The sequence below is a fragment of the Sander lucioperca genome, chromosome 3 (genome assembly GCF_008315115.2).
Source record: "Sander lucioperca isolate FBNREF2018 chromosome 3, SLUC_FBN_1.2, whole genome shotgun sequence".
Classification (NCBI taxonomy): domain Eukaryota; kingdom Metazoa; phylum Chordata; class Actinopteri; order Perciformes; family Percidae; genus Sander; species Sander lucioperca.
Window position 1 is genome coordinate 43,661,943 of NC_050175.1, and position 18,948 is coordinate 43,680,890.

Consider the following 18,948-nt stretch of genomic DNA (forward strand, 5'->3'; position numbering starts at 1 on the left):
ATCAGGTAGTGCAACTGCTGCTGGCGTGGGACTTCTCTTGGACTACAGATTCTTTCTTCTGGTCCTACTGGTGCACTTTCCTTCCTTAACCATGATCACAATTATGGTTAACCATTAATGTTGATTAAATGTGTATTTGACACTGAAATAACAGCTGTACTGTAATAAATGTGATACATCATATTTGTGACGAGCTACTTGATACAAATACTGGAAGTTCTAAAAAATGTTAGGTTTTATAATCTTAAATTGATATAACGTGAATGAAAGATTAACTGGGAGAATGCAATTCCTAATATTTTGACGTGACGCGATCAGCCAGAGAGAAGATGTATCAGTCTGTTGGAGTTGTTGTAACTGAAGAAACACTCACGGTTGTACAGTGGTGTTTCAGAGTGCAGGGTCTTCCCTCACCAATGATCTTTAATGGTATCTTTTAGCGACTTTTGGAGCTAGTGCTTGCTACTTTCATTGGAAAAGAGCTGACAACACTACCAGCTTGCAAAGAGCACTTTAAGCTGACAACAGACACATTTCATTTTGTCCTGTTATAAATACTCCCGAAATGAACTTCATTAGCAACACTTGATATGATCTGCCGCTACAAATGCAAGCGGCCAATGAAAGCTAAGATTGAGAAGCTGCCAGCTTAACTTTGTTGTGCACTGCTCTTTGCCTGTTCTCATGAACCATTCGTTCAAAACCTACGAAAAGTCAAGCACTGTAATTCGTAAGCATTCCACGTTTTTTTTGCTGTATTCACTACATTGACGGCCGCTGTATAAGAAAGCGGCTGGCCGCATAGAGAGGTGGTCGAGGTGGATGGGTGGGCATTAACATACAGGACTTTCAGGCCAGAGAGCGGAATTCACTTCCCAGGGAAAACTAAAGTTGTTCACCCAGGAAAAGTGTTCCTAAGAGTGTTTTAATCCAAACCACAATGTTTTTCCTAATCTTAACTAGTCGTTTTGTTGCCTAGTCTTAACTTTCCTCGCGGCAAAACGCTCATATTGTGTGGACTAAATTTAACCGTAATGTCTGCCGAAACGACCGGCAGCTCACGGTGCTTTGTACTCGGCTCAAAGTCACTTATTTTCGGATAACTGAACCACCAACTACCTACATTTTTCACATTCACACACTATAATTTTCACTCACTATGCATTGGAATGCTGCACTGTAGACCTGTGGTAAAGGAGTGCACTGCTGCAACACACTGACAAAACACAGTAGAAGAAAGGATCAGAGTTTGATCAGCTTATTTTCAGCAAATAACAATCCAATCAAGTATGACCAAATCAGCTCCCAGACATGTCTAACATTCACCTAGCACCTGAAGGCTTTTTACCTTATTTGGTCTGCACCAGTTTCTGAGTGATATATCTGGACCTTTAGCTGCTAAATGTTTCACTAAGTTGACCTACTACTTAATTGAAAACTGCTGTCGGCTGTGGCTTGAAATGACATTGATACATATGGTGAGAGTGACCCAAAACAGTAAAGTTACGGGCCAGTAACTTTAACATTTTGCATGTAGTAGGAATGAGATTGTAATCTGGTTTCTCCTAAAACATGTTTGGGTGTAAAAATATGGAATACTAAGGACATACAGGTGACTACTGCCACTGCTACTACTACTATCGTTGCTTTTACTATTACCTTGCTGTGGTGTCCATGAACCTTTTATTTATTGTTCGTCATTTTCATATTATATACACCCCGTTTTTAAAAATGTAATTCAATGACGTTTACCCAGAATGCATTTTAACATTTTTAACATGCACAAGTACTTTTTTTTTTAAAGATTATTTTTTTGGGCATTTTAGGCCTTTATTTGGATAGGACAGCTAAGACTTGAAAGGGGAGGGAGTAGGGGAATGACATGCAGCCAGAGGCGGAGTGGCAATCGGGAGAGTCAGGACTGGGCCGGTCTGATAATAGTTATACATTGCAAGTTCTTAGCAACACCATCTGGCGGCCTGGTGTGCGGCCGCTGCCCGCTGGTCAAAGTGTGCAGCCTCTGCTCAACCCGTACGGAGCCTCTTATTTCAATACAAACACAGGCTAATCAGAAAGCACTAACGATCACAACCATGTCTAGGATTTTCAGAAATATAGGGGGATCAAAACGAAAAGGGAAAGGTGGCACTGAGATGGTCAGACTCAAGAGGAAAAAATGGGATTGTGTTGCTGTGCTGTGTTGTTCATTCATTCACCATCCGAGCATTCATCCCTCCCCCTTTTCAAACAAAAAACGAAGAATCTAGATTGAGCAGGAGATGTGTATGGAGTCAGGCAGGAAATTTCTTTATCTCAGTCTGCTGCTCTGGGTTACGACTGCTTCACTGTTCAGCCCTTTTACGGGTCCCATGTAGAGACACTGGCAGATGTGTGCAGTAAAATAAATACATCTATATAGCCAACATGTGCATGTAGGGATATGCACATCACTGTGCACAGGCACTCACATTCTCTCTCACTTACACACATACACACACACACACACGCACACACACACACACACACACACACACACACACACACACACACACACACACACACAAACACACACACACACACACACACACAAAACGCACACACACACACACACACACACACCACACTAGGCTGGCTAGTAGGCACAGATGTGTGCATGTCTCACCTGAGTCCAATAACGTCACCTCATTCAGTACCACCATACGGATAGGTAGGCTCAGAGGCTCAGTCCTGCATGGCCCTCCGTCTTTCCCGTTCCGTCTCTTTCTTTCCCTGCCTGTCTCTCTCTTTCTGTCTCTGTCTCTCGTGTAGTGTCTCTCGATGGCACTTTAAAGCTTCTCAAGTCATCCTGCCATCCTTACATGCACCCAGGGTCCAATTAGCCCTCCGAACACCCTGCAGTCAGCACACAACAACCCTGCAGCAGTAATGTGGTCTACATTGTGATGCTTTCATATACATTAGCCCAAGGGGACGGGAGCTTTATGTTCTATGGAGAACGTACTATTGATTAAAGTGATAGGATGGATAAAATACTATGACAAACTGTTTTTTTTTTCTCACTGGTCAGTTTAACATAAATGTTGCCCAGTATTCACAAAATAGCCAAATCTCTGTATGGTTTATAGGCATAAAGCTTTCTCTTTGGACAATTTCGCAAGTGAGCATGACTTTCATGGTGCTCTTGTCCAGGACAAATTAAGAGATATGACTGTAGCCGGGCCCTCAGAGATCGCAACCGGGTGAATTAAATGCCTTAATTGCCATTGTTGCCTAGGAACCTTTACATTTCTAAGTTATTGTCTACCATCATCATCAGTCAATATTATGACACAATGAATAATTTAATTCAGTATTCTGTTTTCCTCTAAAAATCAATGATGCCTGCCACAACGTTTGAGCAATTTTTAGCTTTTATTTGTCCTCTAAAACTGTCTTTTGCTAAATGATACTGACCCTTTGAATCTTTTAACAGCGCAATCAATAAAGCATGTTTATGCGTGGCTTGCAAAACCATCAGTTTGGGACTTTTGAAAAAATATGCCAGCGGCTGCAGCTTGCTAAGTGCAGAGCGCTAGCACTAAATCTTGGGAGTTAAAGTTTTACTGGGGCGTTATGGGTAAAAATGCCTTGTCAGCCATCTGCCACCTCCTCTCCTGGCAGCCATATTTCCAGGTCTGCTCAAGTCCTGGGAGAGAACACTGCATCGCCACCCAGGGCCGACCGCCACTATTACAGCCCTGCACTGAGAGCTGTGGAGGAGTGAGTAACAGAGGGAGAGGAAGAGAGTCAGTGAAACTGACATGGCAGCAAACTCAGACAGACAGAAGACAACTGCAAACTAAGGCCCTTTAATGATGATGATGATGATGTACAACATGAAGGTGTGAGACAGGCTGTGATGCGTGATTCTAAACTGTATAAAATCTGCATCGTATTCTTTCTATAAGAAAAAAAATCCACCCTTAGATACATCATATTAAATGATATATTAACAATGAGTCAGATGAATACTTACGTAATGTGAAAGGAGTTTCTCTTATTGACAAACACACACTATTTCCACCCACAATTTCCACCCGACTGTGCTGTTACCCTCAGCTCGGTGGAGCTTTATAGCAACTTTCCGTTCTTTTTTGTTTGTTTTTTTATGGCCCACACCTTTATTGTTTTGATTCAGGCTCACTGCTCTCATCGCTGTCGTTTCCAGACACACCAGGCAGCAGATTTCATCAAAAAGCCCTGGAAAACCCACTCTACACTACATTCCTACCAAAGGCACTGAGAACTCAGGGACTTGCTGGTTAACATAATGGAGCATGTAGCAGGTAAAAAAAACTTTTTCTCAGGAGTTGCTTGACACCAAAACAGAGCTAGCAGGAGTGTCTGCTAGATTATTATTAGGTACGTGTTTACTAAAATGTTCACCTTAACAACTTTATTTATATAATATAAGGTTATAATATAACTTGTTGCACTCTACCCAAGTACAAAAACAACAAATGCTGATTTAACTTTATCTTCCTCATTAACTTAGATCCTTATTATCATCATTCCTTATTTTTTTAGGTTCCCCCAGATGATGTTCACCCCATAGATGTATAATAAAATCTGGACACAGCGTTTGATGTGGAGCCCCGTTCATTCCCATGAGAGTTGCTCAGTGGTGCATGAAGCTACAAAAAGTTAAACTTAGACATATAAAATGACCTTGATAATTGGCACTGCTTCCGCACTATGTGCCCCATAGAGCTGGTGCGTCCAGACTAGAGACCTCTGCAGCCGAGGCGGCTACTTCCGGTTTAGCGCTCCGGCTAACTTAAATGGGGATGAAACGATTCAACCGTGTGGCGCTTCTTTTTTTTAAAATGAAATTATGACAGTGAAACGAGTTATTTCGCATGGGTTGTGACACTCAAATAAAATATATCCACTGATTTGCAGATGTCTCTTTTGCCATGTAAGTCTATGGGATCAAGTCTTTTTGGGCCCCGTGGCATCATGTGACAGACACAGACGATGTAATTCCACTGTTTGGCCGCTATGTCAAATTGGCTTCAAACCCCCGAGCACTTCAAGAGGGCCTGGTTCACCCCTTGGTAAAAAAAAAGACACTTATTGTAGCTGCACTGCATTTCGGTTAACTGAGGCTACAGTTGCTAGAGAAAATGTAACTGTAACCTCAGCATCTGCTGCAGTGGGTTTCTGCTTGAACGATGATTGGTGATTTCGAGGAAGTGACACTGAAGGTTTTCTGCTTCTTTGCCGATGTTAATTGAAGGCATAATTAAATCATTGTCTACTATTTTTACTAGGTCATGCCTAAACAACAAAATGTCCATGCCACAACCCCCTGTCACTGTATAAGTAGTAGAAGTATAACAAAACTACTTGGTTAAGCTAATGGAAGATTGTGGTTATTGTTTTTTGTGAAATATGCATATTTGCTTTCTTGCTGAGAGTTAGATGAGGAGACAGATGCCACTCCTATGTATGCATGCTACGGAGCGGCCAGGTTAGCTTAGCTTATCACAAAGACCGGGGAAACAGCTAGCCTGACTCTATCCAAAGGTAACACTATTAGCCTGCCAGCACCTCTAAAGCTTTAAGGCTAGGAACTCTTTGTTAGGGCTGGGTATTGTTTCGATGCCGGTACCGATACCAATACCAATATCGGGACATTGATACCGGTTCCTAAATTATTTTTCAATACCACTTTTATTTACTTTTATTGGCTCGCTGACGCTGATGACATTTACTCCTTAGGTATTGAAAGTTGGTATTGAATGATGAGGTATTTTTCGATACTCGATACTTTAGAGGCAATTTGCTCAGTGCCTAAAAAGTATTGAATTTGGTACCAAGCCCTACTCTTTGTTATTAGAAACCAGTGTTGACTGTTGGTACAAGCTGAGGTGTGAACTGTGGTTTTTCCATCTCAAATTCACAAACTCTGTTGACCCAATCACCCTCAGAATTAAATGTAGCTGTATAACAATGGCACACTAAAGTAATAGACAGTAATTACTTTCATGACCACAAAGGTCACTTTTTAAACATAAGTCATTTCAAGTATTGGAATAAACATCCTAATGCTGTCACTTTTCTGCTGAGGACGGTCTTTCTGTGTTCTATTATTTATTATTTTAGCTTAGTTTAGTGACAGCTTCTATGCAAATCCATCTTCATTAACCCCTATTGGTCAAACCATAAATGACGTTCATTTACATACATTACCATTTACATGGACATGTTTCAGGTCCTATGTTCACATTGTCAGAATTGAGAGAAAGACAATTGAGAGACACATTGAAGGGAGGCTGAGCATAAACAGAGTCCTCCAGAGAGCTTTGAGCCCTCAGATTGGCCCGTCTCGTCTCTTCCCCAGGTCCCATAATGAACGGTGGCGCTGACCCTGTCAGCATGACGAGACTGGCACCTTAATGCGTTAGAGAAAAGAGGGAGGGTGAAGATACAAAAATAAATAAGAGACTTACATCAGGGCTGCTTCGTTCCATGAAGTCTTGCTAAATGCTAATCATGGCTGATTAATCAGGCCATAATTCCACTGAACCAAAAAGGTTTGCAAGTCAATTGTGCAAAATTAGCCCTTGCTCACGTATGCCGTCACATTTAGTGATGGCAGGGCAGCACATTACAGACCTGATTCAAGGCGGTAGATCACAGCGAGTCTTGGTGCATACAGTATTTTTTTTGGGCAGATGCAGCTCGGCATCACGTTCTCTCTCTCTCAGTGATCCACTTATTCAGTTGCTTCATGGAGAAACTTTCTGTTTTTGTTGACCAGGAAAAAAACATTTTTTGCAAAAACATGATTCGTATTGCATTTTGGTAAAATAAAAGATGCTTAAAATGTGCAGAGCATGTTAATATGTAAACATCTTGAAATGTGCAAAAAAAATGTAAAATGACATATGAGACAAAATTACAAGAAGTTTTAATGAAATAGGGTTCAAGATCTAGTAAGAAACATGTAAGTATGACTGTGTTTGTGGACTATAAAGGTCCAAGTAAGGCTTTTGAGTTACTGACTCACTCTTCTAACACATTTTCTGTGGTGTGTGTGTGTGTGTGTGTGTGTGTGTGTGTGTGTGTGAGTTCTTGTTTAACTACATTCGTGGGGTCCAAAAACCGGGAATACAGTATACTTGTGTGGTCCGGACAGCTTTGTGGGGCCAAAATGCTGGACCCCACAAGTTTAAAGGGCTGTGTGAGGGTTAAGACTTGGTTTTATGATTAGGGTTAGAATTAGGATATGGTTAGGGTGAGGGTAAAGGTTAAGGTTAGGCATTTAGTTGTGATGGTTAAGGTTAGGGTAAGGGACTAGGGAATGCATTATGTCAATGACGCGTCTCCACAAAGATAGTGAGACGCACTATGTGTGTGTGTGTGTGTGTGCGTGTGTGTGTGTGGAGGAGGTGGGGTCTGCAGTGAGTATTGTGGGATATCAAGGCATGTGTTGCGTGGTGGGGATGTGTAGTTGCTGATGTTCTAGATGGGTTTTACTTCCTTGAAATAATTTATGGATGGGTGAACTCACATGCAAACACACACACACACACACACACACACACACACACTAGCCCAGCCTAGCATAGTGAAGAATTAAAGAGCTAAGCACTCATAAATCAGCAGGCCCGCTGATCTTTCCTCTTCCTGGAGATAGACAGACAGACAGAGGTGGGGGTGGTGTATGGAGGGGATCAAGTTGGTGTATAGAGGGGGAGGGAGGAGGAGAGACACAAAAGGGAGGTGGTTTGAAATCTCCTACGAGTGATATAGGGCTTGTTAGTTAGGCCGAACGAGAGAGAGAGAGAGAGAGAGAGAGAGAGAGAGAGAGAGAGGGAAAACATCACCACACATGCATGGTGTTTATACAAGCCATGATAAGTGCAGGAGAGCAGGAAACAGCGGCTGCATCTACATGTTATTACTACTGATACTGTACTTCGGCTCGACTGAAAAAAAACACTTTATAATGCATGTAGCATGTGGTTAATGCAGTGTCCAAAAAGTATTGATTAAAAACTGAACACTGTGGACTGCAATACCAGTTAGGCACGTTGATCACACTCAACTACAGTGGTATTCCAACAGAGGGGAGGAAAATAATTGGATTCTAATCCTCACCTGGATGTCCTGCTGTAGTTTCAGCCATACTGCTGCTACTTGTGACTTTCTTTTTTGATTATTTTCTGGGCCAATGTTTGGCCTTTATTTGATAGGACAGCTGAAAACAGAAAATGGGGGGAGAGAGAAGGGGGATGATATGCAGTAATGGACCAAGGGTTGGAGTCGAACATGAGCTACTGCAGTAAGGACTGAGCTTAGTACATGGGGCACACTCAACCAAGTGAGCTACCAGGGCGCCCCTTGACTGGGACTTTACTGTTTTGACAATTGACTTACTTGAGACTTGATTGTTCACATCCTATGCCATTTCAACCGGACTCTTCGGAAACATATATCATCTGCCTCGTTTGCCAAAAACAGCCTCGCCTGTCCACTTGTCTTACAATGTCTCTGAGAGTGAGGGAGAATTAGCAGCGTCTTGTTCTCTTGCTCTTCTCTGTCTGCTGCTGGGGCTGTGAGCTGACAGCAGAGCAGCCTGGTACTTGACATGTATGCATTCCTAGTTGCTCCACTGTTATTAGCACAATGCAAGGTAGCTGGCGTCAGCCTTGTAGGGTAACACTCTGTTCACTTCCAGTATACCTGACAGAAAGCTTCTGGGTGTATGTATGGTAGGAGAGAGAGTAGAGAGGGATGCCAGGGAGAGGAAGAGAAAAGGCAAGACACAAAACAGGCAAAGGGGAGAGGAGAGGAGAGGAGAGGAGAGGAGAGGAGAGGAGAGGAGAGGAGAGGAGAGGAGAGGAGAAAGAAGTAAAGCTACATCTACACTACTACAATTACATTTTTAAGCTGCATTTTGAGACAAGAACAGAAGTTTTAGCTCCAGTAGCAGAACTAATCTGTGTCAATATTAACACCTCTGACAACGCATATCACATGACCATTTACATACACTGGGCATGTGTGTGCTGGTGTAAACAGGCGGTACTTTGCTGTTGAAAATCATGGATGCATAAGTTAAAAATACAGAAAATACTTTTTGGAGAAAGAACGACAATGGTGAAAAGTGAAAAGAGCAGGGATTTATTTGCTTGGACCGACGACGAGGTGGAACTGTTACTGAAAGGTATGTAAGCCTACCCAACCGACAAGAATGACTGATGTGCATCGCTGTTTCGAAAGGTCTCTGTTTGTGCCCGTCCGGACTACAAAGAAATCTCTAAGTTTTCAAACGGGGGCAGCAATGTTTCAGCAAAAATATTCATTTTTAAACCAAAACCTAGCAAAAATGTAAAATGTAGAAATGTGTAAATGTAGGCTGAGATTGACAGCTTACATGGTAATGCAAAATGGAAAGGGAGATGGGAGAGTCACACAAATGAATGGATGGAAAATATTGAGACAGAACAAACTGAACGACAGACAAGGCAAGTCGAGAGGGAGAGGAGAGGGGAGGGCCGTCACATGCTTCTTGTCATGTGTCCGATAATTAAAAATCTGATTTATTGGCATGCATCAACACTCTCTCTCCCTCCCTCTACCTTAACAATTCCCCAGGCTGAAGTTGACTTGACAAGCGAAGATGATGGGAAACAAAGGCCATCGTCTTCTCATGCCCATATGCCCCTCATATGCCCCTCATGCCCACTGTAATATTAGACAGTGATTTCAATTTTAAGCATCATATCAATCAAGTCACAACATCAGCTTTCTACCATCTTTAAAATATTTCTAAATTAAGGGGCTTTCTGTCAAAAGCAGACTCTGAAAAATTGATTCACACATTTATAACAAGTAGATTAGATTACTGTAACGGTCTGTTCACCGGCGTCCCGAAATCAGCTGTGCAGCGACTACAATTAATTCAAAATGCAGCTGCAAGCGTTCTGACTGGAACAAAGAAGTTTGAACATATTACACCCGTCCTTAGACTTTTACACTGGCTCCCAGTCAAGGCTAGAATTGATTTTAAGATTTGGCTCCTATATATAAAGTATGTATATAAAGCTCTTAATGGCCTTACACCTCAGTATATTAGAGACATGCTCGTTAGATATGAACCAGCAAGAACCCTCAGATCCACAGGCAGCGGTCTCTCAACCATCCCTCGCTGTAACTCGAGAGCAGGGGAGGGTGCTTTCTGTGCCTATGCCCCAATGATATAGAACACCCTGCTAGTGGAACTGAGAGAGGCTTCCACACTGAACACTTAAAAAAAAAGGCTAAAAACCTTGCTTTTTACAAAAGTCTATGAATAACTGAGTTTGTCACTGTTCAATGTTGATCTTTGGTTTGTGTGTGTGCGCGTGTGTGTGCGCGCGTGCATGCGTGCGTGTTCGATACATGTTTTGTATATATTTTACTCTGTATAATTGAACAAAGTATTGTGTGCTATAAAAATAAAGTTTGATTGATTGATTGCTATAACCCTCTGTCCCCATCCTCCATCTCTCGTTACTATTGTGAATAGAAATGTCTGTCAGCTGCTACCGTGGCAACCAGTGCAGGCGGGAGGCAGGTCACTTCTGATGCTTTCCTGCTGACGAGGATAATGAGGGTGATGTTAAAGTGGTACGTGAGATTTGGGGAATGTCAGTGTCTTCAAAATACAATCCCTTACAGAAAAACCAAATGCATTTCCCATGCCATCACATGGGATCACATTTGATCCCATGTGATGACATGTCAGTAGGTTGCTGTTTCTCATCTACTTTATGTACAGCTGTGAGTTATGTCAAATGTATGACATAACTAATAGCTGAAGCTTAAGCCACTGTAACAGGTCACTCCCAAAATGTAACACCATATCAATTTCAATCATAATGCAATAATGGAACTTGACCTACTTAATATGTAATATGTCTTTAACTTTACATGCTTCTGTAGCAAAATCTGTTGTCATAGTTTAATGTATTGTTTTCAACCTCTATTTCGTCAAAGGCAGGGGCTTTACAAAAGCTCCCGACCAAATAGATCCATGAAAGTGAGGGGGTTTCCATAATCACAGGAATTTCAGAGCCTATAAACAGGTACATTTTCTCTAATCATCCTGCAGTCTTTCTTACCTATTCTCGAATTACTTCTTAATGGTTGCCAAATGCCAAATTATGCAGACAACCACCACATAAATGCACGCCGTTAAGCACTCAAGATTTTTGTGATTCCCATTAGCATTCTTCCTGCGTACAAGCTAATTGGGTTTTCCATTAGAAAACACTGGGTCTGGTGGTAATGAGTAGAAATGGTAGTGGCACAAAGAGGCTTTTTGCCGGAAATTACGCAATGCAGTCATTTTCCAAGCATTTTCACAAAGCCTAATTGTTATGAAGATAAATTCGTAGACAGCATGAAAAACACAGAATTGGGGGGGGGGGAATTGGGGCACAGCCACTGATGTCTGTTTGCGACAATTTTTGGCACCAATGGGATGTTATTAACAGATTTCAAAACTGAGAAATTTCCTGAAGTACCTGAAATACCTGAAGTTTGAAGTCCACAGTGACAGCAGACTTGCAATATTATGCTCTCTCTCCTTCCCTCTCTTTCGCTCACACTCGCAAACACACACACACACACACACACACACACATACACATACACGGGCATGGCCGGACCTGCACAGTGTGATGAAATGACAGCAAGCTCTGGGCTGTCTCTGTTCCTCACTGATGTGAAAGAGAAAATGTAGGATTGTGTGCATGTGCGTGTGTTTGTGTGTGTGTGTGTGTGTGTGTGTGTCTGTGTGTGTTTGTGGGTGTGTGTGAGCGCTGAGGCCTGGGCAGATGACACTTCCATGGCCCAGTGAGATAGGCGTAGCTAGACAGGCGTCAGAAAACACTCAGTCCCCTTCATTGTCCGCAAACACACACACACACACACACACACACACACACACACACACACACACAAACACATGCATGCATGACTAGGCACTTGCAAGCTCAAACGTACATATTCATGCATACAGATATCTAACGCAGATATCCACAAATATGATTTTTATTAATGAGCAGTAATCTGAAAACCCCAATTGTGCTGACCTCAAAATATGCCAAACATTTTAACAGTATGTAATGTTCCTCTACAGAGTGTGTGTGTGTGTGTGTGTGTGTGTGTGTGTGTGTGTGCGCGTGTGTGTGTTCGTGCGTGTGTGTGTGCGTGCGTGCGTGCGTGTTTGTGTGTGTGTCCGGCTTACTGCTTTACCTCAGAGGCCAACAGATGCTGTTACAGTAAGCTCTCTCCCTCTCACTCTCTTTTCTCTCCCCTCTCTACTTTCCAGTTTCTCCCCCCATACAGTGTCCTGCATAATGAACCTGAATCACTTCAGGCTCCATCCTGGAAGTCAGGGAGGCATGTGGAGCAGGGGTGAGACAGGAGCAGAAGAAATATGTGGGTACAGGAGAAGAAGAGATAAATAATAGAGAAGAGTCTACGACATGGAAAGATTGAGGAAGACGACGGACGGAGGAAGGAAAGAAAGAAAGAAAAGCGAAATGTAGAAATGAGTTTGCCACTCATCAAATAAAATGTCAGGATTTAGCCGCATATGCAGACTTGGGGAATCTACAGTACAGTACATGTGATTACCTGTGAGACCCAGAATGACTTTGGCTGTCCAATGCCACAATTCATTAAATCAACAAGGTGCACAAGCACACTTTCTGCAGATTTCCAGAGAGTCCACCGTGAGCGTGCTTTCCATTCAGCTCCTTGCTTCCCTCATTTGCGTCTCTTCCATCAATCAAAATTGATGCAGCCGAACCAGAGATATCATCTTTTTCATTCCACGCATTATTCTTCCTTGTCAAACCCTAGATTAACCACAATATAGTCCATATCGACAAAGTTTCATTCAGGGGATAGTGCAGCCAGAGGTTCCCGCCAGATGTCCCTCATTTTCTGCTGGATGTCCCTCACCTTCCGCTTTCTTTGTGTTGGCATTCTAAACTCCGGTGGATTCAGGAAACATCGTCCAAGCTAGAACCGACAATCAAATTATGTTCATCTTTTTTTTGTTGAGTAAAATTTTCATCACACGCTCAACAGCCACTCTAATTCCAGAGCTCCACTCCCTATATGTGCACATGCTCCACCAAAACAAGTTCCTTTCCGAGGCTATTTTGCAGAGGCACCGTTGCTCCGTCCGGCGTCCAAGATGATTGTGATTGGTTTAAAGCAATGCCAATAAACCAGAGCACGTTTTTTTCTCCTATCCAGGAATGGTGTGTGGACTAGCCAGACCCTCCTCCACAGCGCTGTGAGGGAAGGTCTGGTAATGCGAGACCACAGTGCATCTCGGCCGGTTTGGTCGGAGATTCGGGTATTTTGCTAGTAGCAGCTAATGTAGCCTTGAGCCGCTTGTCTCAAGTAGGGAGCGGGTAAACTCAGTTCTTTCAATCTCCAAACCATCAGATTTTATTCATTTTCAAACCTGTAGGCTTCGGCTTCGACTCAAATGACATCACTTGAGGCAATTCATAACATTTTGCGCAGTTCCCTCTGGAGCCACAAAAAGGTTTTACACAGCTTTTTTTTTCACCTGTGCAATAGTGCTCTCCTACCATGTGCACTTTGAAGTGTAAAATTGGTGATGTTCTCCTTTAAATATGCAGAAACAGTTAAGTAACAATTTAAACGAACACCTGATGCCTAATAGCTACTGCTCCAATACCGAATATAGATCTAATATGTGCCAGGTCTGATAGAAATAACATCACTAGAGGATTATACGTGGTTTATTACTGAAAAAAAAAAAAAGATAATGGACATGAGGGAGCTATAAATGCTCAAAATAAAAGCTATAATTTGTCTGTGAAATGCTGCAGGTATACAGTAGCTCTCATACCTTTTCAGGCTGTTATTATAGGAGCAATAATAACTGTGCAGCACACATACTTGGGCCTTGTTTTTCCTGAATGAGCCAAGATGCATTTGGATCATAAATAAGAATAACAGCAGAAAAGTCTGTTGGCTGATGAAGAAAAAAGAAGAGAGAGACAGAAGAAATCATGATACAGATTGAACATAAATAAAATCATTTTTATTTTAAACAAGAACATGAACATAAATACTGCTCTAGTGCGGTTATGCCTGTTTCTGCAGGTAGTTTCCTTTAACCTACTTTGTTATCATGCAATAATTTGAATAGGCTATGGCAGTTATGCTGTTTTTGCCACGAAAGCTGGCCGCTCTTTTTACTGCCCCATCAGAACATTTACCGGGGTCAGCCCTATGTTCCCACAGACCAATGGTCCCACAGCCGTATGTTCCCACATTTCTAAGAATATCTTTTTCACTGAAAATTAGGCCCTATGTTCTCATAGCCCTATGTTTCCACATTTCTACGATTTTTCTTAAAATTAGGCCCCATGTTAGGGTTAGGGTTACATTCCATCTGTAGTCCATTGCTACTGGATAATAGGTTGGGTGTAATTGGCTACCAAATTGGGAGAAAGGGGGATAAAATCTGATACAAATTTATGAAAAAGGAAAAGTGGGAACATAGGGCCTACTTTTGGAAAAAAATCTTAGAAATGTGGGAACTGTGGGAACATAGGGCCTACTTTTGAAAAAAATCTTAGAAATGTGGGACCATAGGGCTGTGGGAACATAGGCACGCTCCCATCTTACCAATCACAAAAAAACAGGCGTTGCTGTCTGGTAAAAGACTTCTGCATAGGATGCACATTGTTTCTTCCCCTTCAAGCTATTCTTGAAGCCTCCTCTCCCCCTATCCTGTGAGACACATTTAAGGGAGCGGAACATCCTCCATGATGGCAGCTAGAGGACCGAGGAGCAAGGACCGGAGGAAACATGCTTAGCTGGGGGATGCAGCCTGTACCATACTCTGTTAGGAACATTACTAATCATACATGGCAATGTAGATGTGAAAAAGTTATAATAAAGTGAAGCAAACTACAACTGCATTAGACATGTTTATGTTTGTATAACTCAATATACACTTACTACCTTTTTGCCTGTGCTTTCAAGCACATCTCACAGTCTACATCTGCAGAAGGAGTTGAGCAAACTCAACTGCGCCTACGTTAACAAACTACAGCCAACGAGCAAAATCTCATTTATGTTTATTACATTTATCTCATCTTATTTATTTTTGCTCAAAATACTGTTTGACACTCAACATTAGACACAGTTCGGATCCATGGCATAATTTTTTAAGGGCTATTGTTTATGCATGTTTATTTATACTGAGGCATGATATTGCACACAAATCAATGTTAATGTGATTCCTGTTTCTGTTCTATTCTGTTCAGAAAAAAATTACGACAGGGTTAAGATGGTCATATCCATGGCAACGATTGTGGTTTTAGTCCCCCCCCACAGTGCATCAAACCAAAGTCTGCAAGGTCTCACTACTCAATTCCAGAGGGTGAATATTTGGTAACACTTTACTTGAAGGTATCTACATAAGAGTGACATGACACATGAACCCTAACCATAACCATAACCATAACTTGTCATGACAAAAACCGAATGACACGTACTAAAAGAAGCGTTATGTCGTTAAATGTGTATGACTTGTTTATAATGTTTATGACACGTTCATGATCATGTCACTCTTATGTAGATACCTTCAAGTAAAGTGAATATTTAGATTCAGTCAATCAGGGGCTGGGCTCCACTGCCAGACCTATCTTCACAGCCACAACCATTTTCTTTATTTTCTGCGCCCATTAGATGGCGCTCTTGGTTTTAAGAGAAAGGCCTAAGGCATTGCAATTGAGTGTATTCTCAACCCTTTGTTGAACAGAGAGCGCCATCTACTGGGTTCAGAAAATAAAGAAAATGGTTCACGAAGCTTCATTTGGCCATCACTAACAGTAACGTGAACTAATATTTAAAATTAGCTGGATACATGGTTGGATACGTGCTCTTACCAGTGTATCTCCGTGTATAGTTCGTCCACAGCAATCCCACCAATCGGTCCCAAAACGTCCCAGTTAGAGAGGAAATGCCCTAAACATATTCTTTGTAAATCTTTATAATAATTCCCCGAAAAAAAAAAAACAAGCAGATCCAAATTTTCTTCAAAACCTGCCATTTTCAGCGTGTAGCTTGCCAGCTCGAAGGTTGTTGTTGCTGTTTCCCGAAGCGAAGGTATTTTGAGAACGGTGACACATAGAGAGCGGGAACGGAGGGGCAAAGCCTGGCGGATGCTTATCCTGGAAATGTACTTCCGCTGATCCAGACTAATCAGGGGGTAGAGCGGAAAAGAGGAGATGTAGGAAGGGAGACGTAAAGAGAAGAAATGAGGAAGGAGAGATAGGGGCGAGAGGACGCAAGATGTTTTAGAAATTAGAGAAAACTGGAAAGGGAGATGAAGCAGAGAGGACAGTAGATGGGGTGATGGAATGATGGATAAGGATGTGGAAGAGGGGGAGAGGAGAGAGAAGAAGAAAGTTAATACTTCTTATGTCACGCAGTTGTTTGTAGTTGAAGACAGTGTCTTTAAGAAAGATGTAAAAGCCATTAAAGGAAAGCCAGCAAAAGACATTATGACACAGTGCAGCTGCTTTGTATGAATTTTCATGCCAAAATAGCACCTTAATAAATTTACCACTGAAGTCTATTAAGTGCAACTGATCCGAAATCACCTGAGAACTATAAAGATGCAGTGAAGGAGTACAGCTCCTCTAAGATGCATTTCACTTCTATTGTTTTCCCTGGTCTCCTCACTGCTCAACAGAGCAAAGTGCTTATAATGTGCCTCTTTACGAAAGACGTCCCGTTTCCCATTTAAACAAGCATCTCAATTGGCTCGCTCGCCCCTCAACAGAACGGCAGCAAACAGTTCAGCACCCTCTGCTCACTCTTTAATGGCCTCCTCTACTCAGAGCCATCCGCAATTTTATTTCACACTGGAGACGGGCGAAGCTTCTCCTCAGCATTTCCGCCGCTGCTGTCCTCAATCTCTCCGCGCTTAATTCCCCTTTAACTGTGTTCGCTGGAGTCGTTAACTGATTAAGCAGTTTAATTAGGCCATGGAGCGGAGACACACTGAAGACCCAGCCAGGAGCTCCAAATGAAAGTGCAAACGAAAAGACCAAACAGAGATGTGTTTTTTTTTTTACGATAACAAATGAGGATTGATCAAGCCGTTGAAACTAAAATGCTAGATATCCATGATGCTTTACAGTGTTACGTTGTTTACAAGTACAACTATTACAGTAGGCGCCAAAGGAAAAAGGATAGAAAAGCAGTGTCACCGGAGTATCTGTGAAAAGTTTAAAAAGTGAAAATATCAGAGCGTATGGCTTTAAAGAGCTTCGACATATGGTTCAGATTCAATACTTTATTGCCATGGAACTAAGTTGCTAGGAATTTGGTGCAGTGTGCTCATTACACAGAAAAAAAACAAAGCACTCATAGCAGGACAGTCCATGCCCATTCAAACACATGTATACACATACTGTATAGACACAAATATTGGATATTATGCTGCGTTCCAGACACAATTTTTAGCCCGTAAGTTACGACTTCAAGTCACGACTCACGACTTGGTAGCGTTCCAGGCAAAGTCACGAGCTAAACATTGTGCCGTTGGCAGGGTTCAGGTTAGGCTACCTAACGTTGACGCTGATACTAGCGATTTCTAGTTGGCGATATATTTTGGGCTTCATTTTATTTGTACACAATCGTATGTGTATTGTTTTGATTACAATGTGCGGAATTACTTTACGTTGCCTATTTATGTCTATTTATTTCTATTTCTCAGCGTTAATCACCGGCGTCTGTACAGCATCAACAGGGGTCACCATTGTTGTTTATGTGTGTGTGACGTCAAAAACTGTAACTGGGAGTATAACAATCTGGTACCAGTTCACGGGTATTAAGTTACGGGTTTGACTGCCGTTCCAGGGCACTTTCACGGGTAGAAGGTTGTGAAAACACGAGTTTTGGGTTCCATGGAACGCAGCATTATAAATCAGTGTTTTTTTTTACCTCACCACAGCCACATTAATTCACACTTCAAAACCAGAAAGTTCACTTTTCATGATGTTCTTTCATAATGTTTTAGCCCAGAGATGTCTGCCTCATGATATAAATGCTGTTTCAGTCGAACTGGAATACAGATTTATATTTTTTGGTATTATTTGGTCCCATTTACGTATATCTACAAAATGTCATCACATTTCAAGCCATTTCAGTCCCTGCTGTTTCCCAGGATGCACAGGAAAACTATTTGGAATTTGAAGAGTTTACGTCGAGAGAGGATGGCTTCCAGAGTCTATGACTGCCTGGCTGCTGGCCCTCTCACACCTCCTGCAGGGGTCCGGCCTCAGGGAACAAGCCGTTATTATAGGTGAGATATCCTGTGTGGGCCCACAAGCCTGGCACTGGATTACACATCAGTCCCCCACTGAGACGCCCAGCAGGGGCGCAAACAAGCAATGCTGCCTCCCTCCAGCCAACCTGCATGCAGGCCTGTCCTGCCTCGCTGCTGGATCAAACACCTTTAATTGAAACTGTGTTTTTCATGCAAGAAAACACGCACACACGCGCGCACACACACACACACACACACACACTCTCACTCACTCACTCACTCTCTCTCACACACACACACACACACACACACACACACACACAGGTTTAAACTAATTGGATTAGAATTTAGAGTTAAAATCTTGTGTTTGTCTTCCCTATTTGTTTAATATTTTTGTCACTCATATTCTTTTTGCATAATGTTTGTGCTTTCAAGATATCCACCCTTTTTTTCTGAAAAATCCATCCTAAAAAGTAAAAACCTAATTCGGGATTTGAAGGTGTAAAAAATAAAAGTAACAGAAAGAAAACTGATAAATCCCTCAAGCAGTAGGGGTTTTCACTTTTTTA

At 42.0% G+C, this 18,948-nt stretch overlaps 1 long non-coding RNA gene across 1 annotated transcript; it reads right to left on the reverse strand.

Annotated features, from left to right (window-relative positions):
* Positions 1-956: 956 nt before the first annotated feature.
* On the reverse strand, positions 957-15,062 carry LOC116043796. The gene is made up of 3 exons (XR_004103553.2): positions 15,052-15,062; positions 3,734-3,737; positions 957-1,103 (listed from the first exon to the last, which is right to left on the reverse strand). It is a non-coding gene; the product is annotated as an uncharacterized LOC116043796 (long non-coding RNA).
* Between the last annotated feature and the right edge of the window lie 3,886 nt (positions 15,063-18,948).